This window comes from Chiloscyllium punctatum, unplaced genomic scaffold (genome assembly GCF_047496795.1).
Source record: "Chiloscyllium punctatum isolate Juve2018m unplaced genomic scaffold, sChiPun1.3 scaffold_98, whole genome shotgun sequence".
In the NCBI taxonomy this organism is placed as follows: domain Eukaryota; kingdom Metazoa; phylum Chordata; class Chondrichthyes; order Orectolobiformes; family Hemiscylliidae; genus Chiloscyllium; species Chiloscyllium punctatum.
In genome coordinates this window covers 13,541-20,310 of record NW_027309832.1, presented here as the reverse complement: position 1 = coordinate 20,310, position 6,770 = coordinate 13,541, and positions in this window count along the sequence as shown.

Genomic DNA, 6,770 nt, shown 5'->3' with positions numbered 1-6,770 from the left:
GCTCTCCCCTGGGTGTGTTACATTGACAGAGTGGGGTCAGTCTGTTCTTCCTTGGGTGTGTTAAATTGACAGTGTTGGGTCAGTCTGCTCTTCCCTGGGTGTGTTACATTGACAGAGTGGCGTCAGTCTGTTCTTCCCTGGGAGTGTTACAGTGACAGGGTGGTGTCAGTCTGCTCTCCCCTGGGTATGTTACATTGACAGAGTGGGGTCAGTCTGCTCTTCCCTGGGTGTGTTAAATTGACAGAGTGGGGTCAGTCTGTTCTTCCCTTGGTGTGTTACATTGACAGAGTGGTATCTGTCTGCTCTTCCCTGGGTGTGTTACATTGACAGAGTGGGGTCAGTCTGTTCTCCCATTGTGTGTTACATTGACAGAGTGCGGTCAGTCTGCTCTTCCCAGGGTGTGTTACAATGACAGAGTGGGGTCAGTCTGTTCTTCCCTGGGTGTGTTACATTGACAGAGTGGGGTCAGTCTGTTCTCCCAGCGTTTGTTACATTGACAGAGTGGGGGTCAGTCTGCTCTTCCCTTGCTGTGTTATAATGACAGAGTGGGGTCAGTGTGCACTTCCCTGTGTGTGTTACATTGACAGAGTGGGGGTCAGTCTGCTCTTCCCAGGGTGTGTTACATTGACAGAGTGTGGTCAGTCTGCTCTTCCCAGGGCGTGTCACATTGACAGAGTGGGGTCAGTCTGCTCTTTTATGGGTGGGTTACATTGACAGAGTGGCGTCAGTCTGTTCTTCCCTGGAAGTTTTACAGTGACAGGGTGGTGTCAGTCTGCTCTCCCCTGGGTGTGTTAAATTGACACAGTGGGGTCAGTCTGCTCTTCCCTGGGTGTGTTAAATTGACAGAGTGGGGTCAGTCTGTTCTTCCTTGGGTGTGTTAAATTGACAGTGTTGGGTCAGTCTGCTCTTCCCTGGGTGTGTTACATTGACAGAGTGGGGTCAGTCTGCTCTTCCCTGGGTGTGTTACATTGACAGAGTGAGGTCAGTCTGCTCTTCCCTGGGTTTGTTACATTGACAGAGTGGGGACAGTCTGCTCTTCCCTGGGTGTGTTACATTGACAGATTGGGGTCAGTCTGCTCTTCCCTGAGTGTGTTACATTGACAGAGTGGGGTCAGTCTGTTCTTCCTTGGGTGTGTTAAATTGACAGTGTTGGGTCAGTCTGCTCTTCCCTGGGTGTGTTAAATTGACAGAGTGGGGTCAGTCTGTTCTGCCCTTGGTGTGTTACATTGACAGAGTGGTATCTGTCTGCTCTTCCCTGGGTGTGTTACATTGACAGAGTGGTTTCAGTCTGTTCTCCCATTGTGTGTTACATTGACAGAGTGGGGTCAGTCTGCTCTTCCCTGGGTGTGTTACAATGACAGAGTGGGGTCAGTGTGCACATCACTGGGTGGGTTACATTGACAGAGTGGGGTAAGTCTGCAGTTCACTGTGTGAGTAATTTTGCAGAAGAGGACATTCTGCTCTTCCCTGGGTTTGTTACATTTACAGAGTTTGGTCAGTCTGCTCTTCCCTGGGTGTGTTACATTGACAGAGTGAGGTTAGTCTGCTCTTCCCAGGGCGTGTCACATTGACAGAGTGGGTTCAGTCTGCTCGTTTATGGGTGGGTTACATTGACAGAGTGGCGTCAGTCTGCTCTTCCCTGGGTGTGTTACATTGGCAGAGTGAGGTCAGTCTGCTCTTCCCTGGGTTTGTTACATTGACATAGTGGGGTCAGTCTGTACTTCCCTGGGTGTGTTACATTGACAGAGTGGGGTCAGTCTGCTCTTCCCTGGGTGTGTTACATTGACATAGTGGTGTCAGTCTGCACTTCCCTGGGTGTGTTACATTGACAGAGTGGGGTAAGACTGCAGTTGACTGTGTGAGTAATTTTGCAGAAGCGGTCATTCTGCTCTTCTCTGGGTGGGTTACATTGACAGAGTGAGGTCAGTCTGCTCTTCCCTGGGTTTGTTAAATTGACAGAGTGGGGACAGTCTGCTCTTCCCTGGGTGTGTTACAGTGACAGGGTGGGTTCAGTCTGCTCCTCCCTGGGTGTGTTACATTGACAGAGTGAGTTCAGTCTGCACTTCCCTGGGTGTGTTACATTGACAGAGTGGGGTCAGTCTGCTCTTCCCTGGGTGTGTTACATTGACAGAGTGAGGTCAGTCTGCTCTTCCCTGGGTGTGTTACAGTGACAGGGTGGGTTCAGTCTGCTCCTCCCTGGTTGTGTTACATTGACAGAGTGAGTTCAGTCTGCACTTCCCTGGGTGTGTTACATTGACAGAGTGGGGTCAGTCTGCTCTTCCCTGGGTGTGTTACATTGACAGAGTGAGGTCAGTCTGCTCTTCCCTGGGTTTGTTACATTGACAGATTGGGGTCAGTCTTCTCTTCCCTGGGTGTGTTACATTGACAGATTGGGGTCAGTCTGCTCTTCCCTGAGTGTGTTCCATTGACAGAGTGGGGTCAGTCTGTTATTCCTTGGGTGTGTTAAATTGACAGTGTTGGGTCAGTCTGCTCTTCCCTGGGTGTGTTACATTGACAGAGTGGTGTCAGTCTGTTCTTCCCTGGGAGTTTTACAGTGACAGGGTGGTGTCAGTCTGCTCTCCCCTGGGTGTGTTAAAGTGACAGAGTGGGGTCAGTCTGCTCTTCCCTGGGTGTGTTACATTGACAGAGTGGGGTCAGTCTGCTCTTCGCTGAGTGTGTTACATTGACAGAGTGGGGTCAGTCTGTTCTTCCTTGGGTGTGTTAAATTGACAGTGTTGGGTCAGTCTGCTCTTCCCTGGGTTTGTTAAATTGACAGAGTGGGGACAGTCTGCTCTTCCCTGGGTGTGTTACAGTGACAGGGTGGGTTCAGTCTGCTCCTCCCTGGGTGTGTTACATTGACAGAGTTGGGTCAGTCTGCTTTTCCCTGGATGTGTTACATTGACAGAGTTGGCTAAGACTGCAGTTGACTGTGTGAGTAATTTTGCAGAAGCGGTCATTCTGCTCTTCTCTGGGTGGGTTACATTGACAGAGTGAGGTCAGTCTGCTCTTCCCTGGGTGTGTTACAGTGACAGGGTGGGTTCAGTCTGCTCCTCCCTGGTTGTGTTACATTGACAGAGTGAGTTCAGTCTGCACTTCCCTGGGTGTGTTACATTGACAGAGTGGGGTCAGTCTGTTCTCACATTGTGTGTTACATTGACAGAGTGCGGTCAGTCTGCTCTTCCCTGGGTGTGTTACAATGACAGAGTGGGGTCAGTCTGTTCTTCCCTGGGTGTGTTACATTGACAGAGTGGGGTCAGTCTGTTCTCCCAGCGTTTGTTACATTGACAGAGTGGGGGTCAGTCTGCTCTTCCCTTGCTGTGTTATAATGACAGAGTGGGGTCAGTGTGCACTTCCCTGTGTGTGTTACATTGACAGAGTGGGGGTCAGTCTGCTCTTCCCAGGGTGTGTTACATTGACAGAGTGTGGTCAGTCTGCTCTTCCCAGGGCGTGTCACATTGACAGAGTGGGGTCAGTCTGCTCTTTTATGGGTGGGTTACATTGACAGAGTGGCGTCAGTCTGTTCTTCCCTGGAAGTTTTACAGTGACAGGGTGGTGTCAGTCTGCTCTCCCCTGGGTGTGTTAAATTGACACAGTGGGGTCAGTCTGCTCTTCCCTGGGTGTGTTAAATTGACAGAGTGGGGTCAGTCTGTTCTTCCTTGGGTGTGTTAAATTGACAGTGTTGGGTCAGTCTGCTCTTCCCTGGGTGTGTTACATTGACAGAGTGGGGTCAGTCTGCTCTTCCCTGGGTGTGTTACATTGACAGAGTGAGGTCAGTCTGCTCTTCCCTGGGTTTGTTACATTGACAGAGTGGGGACAGTCTGCTCTTCCCTGGGTGTGTTACATTGACAGATTGGGGTCAGTCTGCTCTTCCCTGAGTGTGTTACATTGACAGAGTGGGGTCAGTCTGTTCTTCCTTGGGTGTGTTAAATTGACAGTGTTGGGTCAGTCTGCTCTTCCCTGGGTGTGTTAAATTGACAGAGTCGGGTCAGTCTGTTCTGCCCTTGGTGTGTTACATTGACAGAGTGGTATCTGTCTGCTCTTCCCTGGGTGTGTTACATTGACAGAGTGGTTTCAGTCTGTTCTCCCATTGTGTGTTACATTGACAGAGTGGGGTCAGTCTGCTCTTCCCTGGGTGTGTTACAATGACAGAGTGGGGTCAGTGTGCACATCACTGGGTGGGTTACATTGACAGAGTGGGGTAAGTCTGCAGTTCACTGTGTGAGTAATTTTGCAGAAGAGGACATTCTGCTCTTCCCTGGGTTTGTTACATTTACAGAGTTTGGTCAGTCTGCTCTTCCCTGGGTGTGTTACATTGACAGAGTGAGGTTAGTCTGCTCTTCCCAGGGCGTGTCACATTGACAGAGTGGGTTCAGTCTCCTCGTTTATGGGTGGGTTACATTGACAGAGTGGCGTCAGTCTGCTCTTCCCTGGGTGTGTTACATTGGCAGAGTGAGGTCAGTCTGCTCTGCCCTGGGTTTGTTACATTGACATAGTGGGGTCAGTCTGTACTTCCCTGGGTGTGTTACATTGACAGAGTGGGGTCAGTCTGCTCTTCCCTGGGTGTGTTACATTGACATAGTGGTGTCAGTCTGCACTTCCCTGGGTGTGTTACATTGACAGAGTGGGGTAAGACTGCAGTTGACTGTGTGAGTAATTTTGCAGAAGCGGTCATTCTGCTCTTCTCTGGGTGGGTTACATTGACAGAGTGAGGTCAGTCTGCTCTTCCCTGGGTTTGTTAAATTGACAGAGTGGGGACAGTCTGCTCTTCCCTGGGTGTGTTACAGTGACAGGGTGGGTTCAGTCTGCTCCTCCCTGGGTGTGTTACATTGACAGAGTGAGTTCAGTCTGCACTTCCCTGGGTGTGTTACATTGACAGAGTGGGGTCAGTCTGCTCTTCCCTGGGTGTGTTACATTGACAGAGTGAGGTCAGTCTGCTCTTCCCTGGGTGTGTTACAGTGACAGGGTGGGTTCAGTCTGCTCCTCCCTGGTTGTGTTACATTGACAGAGTGAGTTCAGTCTGCACTTCCCTGGGTGTGTTACATTGACAGAGTGGGGTCAGTCTGCTCTTCCCTGGGTGTGTTACATTGACAGAGTGAGGTCAGTCTGCTCTTCCCTGGGTTTGTTACATTGACAGATTGGGGTCAGTCATCTCTTCCCTGGGTGTGTTACATTGACAGATTGGGGTCAGTCTGCTCTTCCCTGAGTGTGTTCCATTGACAGAGTGGGGTCAGTCTGTTATTCCTTGGGTGTGTTAAATTGACAGTGTTGGGTCAGTCTGCTCTTCCCTGGGTGTGTTACATTGACAGAGTGGTGTCAGTCTGTTCTTCCCTGGGAGTTTTACAGTGACAGGGTGGTGTCAGTCTGCTCTCCCCTGGGTGTGTTAAAGTGACAGAGTGGGGTCAGTCTGCTCTTCCCTGGGTGTGTTACATTGACAGAGTGGGGTCAGTCTGCTCTTCGCTGAGTGTGTTACATTGACAGAGTGGGGTCAGTCTGTTCTTCCTTGGGTGTGTTAAATTGACAGTGTTGGGTCAGTCTGCTCTTCCCTGGGTTTGTTAAATTGACAGAGTGGGGACAGTCTGCTCTTCCCTGGGTGTGTTACAGTGACAGGGTGGGTTCAGTCTGCTCCTCCCTGGGTGTGTTACATTGACAGAGTTGGGTCAGTCTGCTTTTCCCTGGATGTGTTACATTGACAGAGTTGGCTAAGACTGCAGTTGACTGTGTGAGTAATTTTGCAGAAGCGGTCATTCTGCTCTTCTCTGGGTGGGTTACATTGACAGAGTGAGGTCAGTCTGCTCTTCCCTGGGTGTGTTACAGTGACAGGGTGGGTTCAGTCTGCTCCTCCCTGGGTGTGTTACATTGACAGAGTGAGTTCAGTCTGCACTTCCCTGGGTGTGTTACATTGACAGAGTGGGGTCAGTCTGCTCTTCCCTGGGTGTGTTACATTGACAGAGTGAGGTCAGTCTGCTCTTCCCTGGGTTTGTTACATTGACAGATTGGGGTCAGTCTTCTCTTCCCTGGGTGTGTTACATTGACAGATTGGGGTCAGTCTGCTCTTCCCTGAGTGTGTTACATTGACAGAGTGGGGTCAGTCTGTTATTCCTTTTGTGTGTTAAATTGACAGTGTTGGGTCAGTCTGCTCTTCCCTGGGTGTGTTACATTGACACAGTGGGGTCAGTCTGCTCTTCCCTGGGTGTGTTACATTGACAGAGTGGGGTCAGTCTGCTCTTCCCTGGGTGTGTTACATTGACAGAGTGGGGTCAGTCTGCTCTTCGCTGAGTGTGTTACATTGACAGAGTGGGGTCAGTCTGCTCTTCCCTGGGTGTGTTACATTGACAGAGTGGGGTCAGTCTGTTCTCCCATTGTGTGTTACTTTGACAGAGTGCGGTCAGTCTGCTCTTCCCTGGGTGTGTTACAATGACAGAGCGGGGTCAGTGTGCACATCACTGGGTGGGTTACATTGACAGAGTGGGGTAAGTCTGCAGTTCACTGTGTGAGTAATTTTGCAGAAGAGGACATTCTGCTCTTCTCTGGGTGGGTTATCTTGACAGAGAGAGGTCAGACTGCTCTTCCCTGGGTTTGTTACATTGACAGAGTTTGGTCAGTCTGCTCTTCCCTGTGTGTGTTACATTGACAGAGTTGGGTCAGTTTGCTCTTCCCAGGGCGTGTCACATTGACAGAGTGGGGTCAGTCTGCTCTTTTATGGGTGGGTTACATTGACAGAGTGGGGTCAGTCTGCTCTTCCCTGGGTGTGTAACATTGGCAGAGTGAGG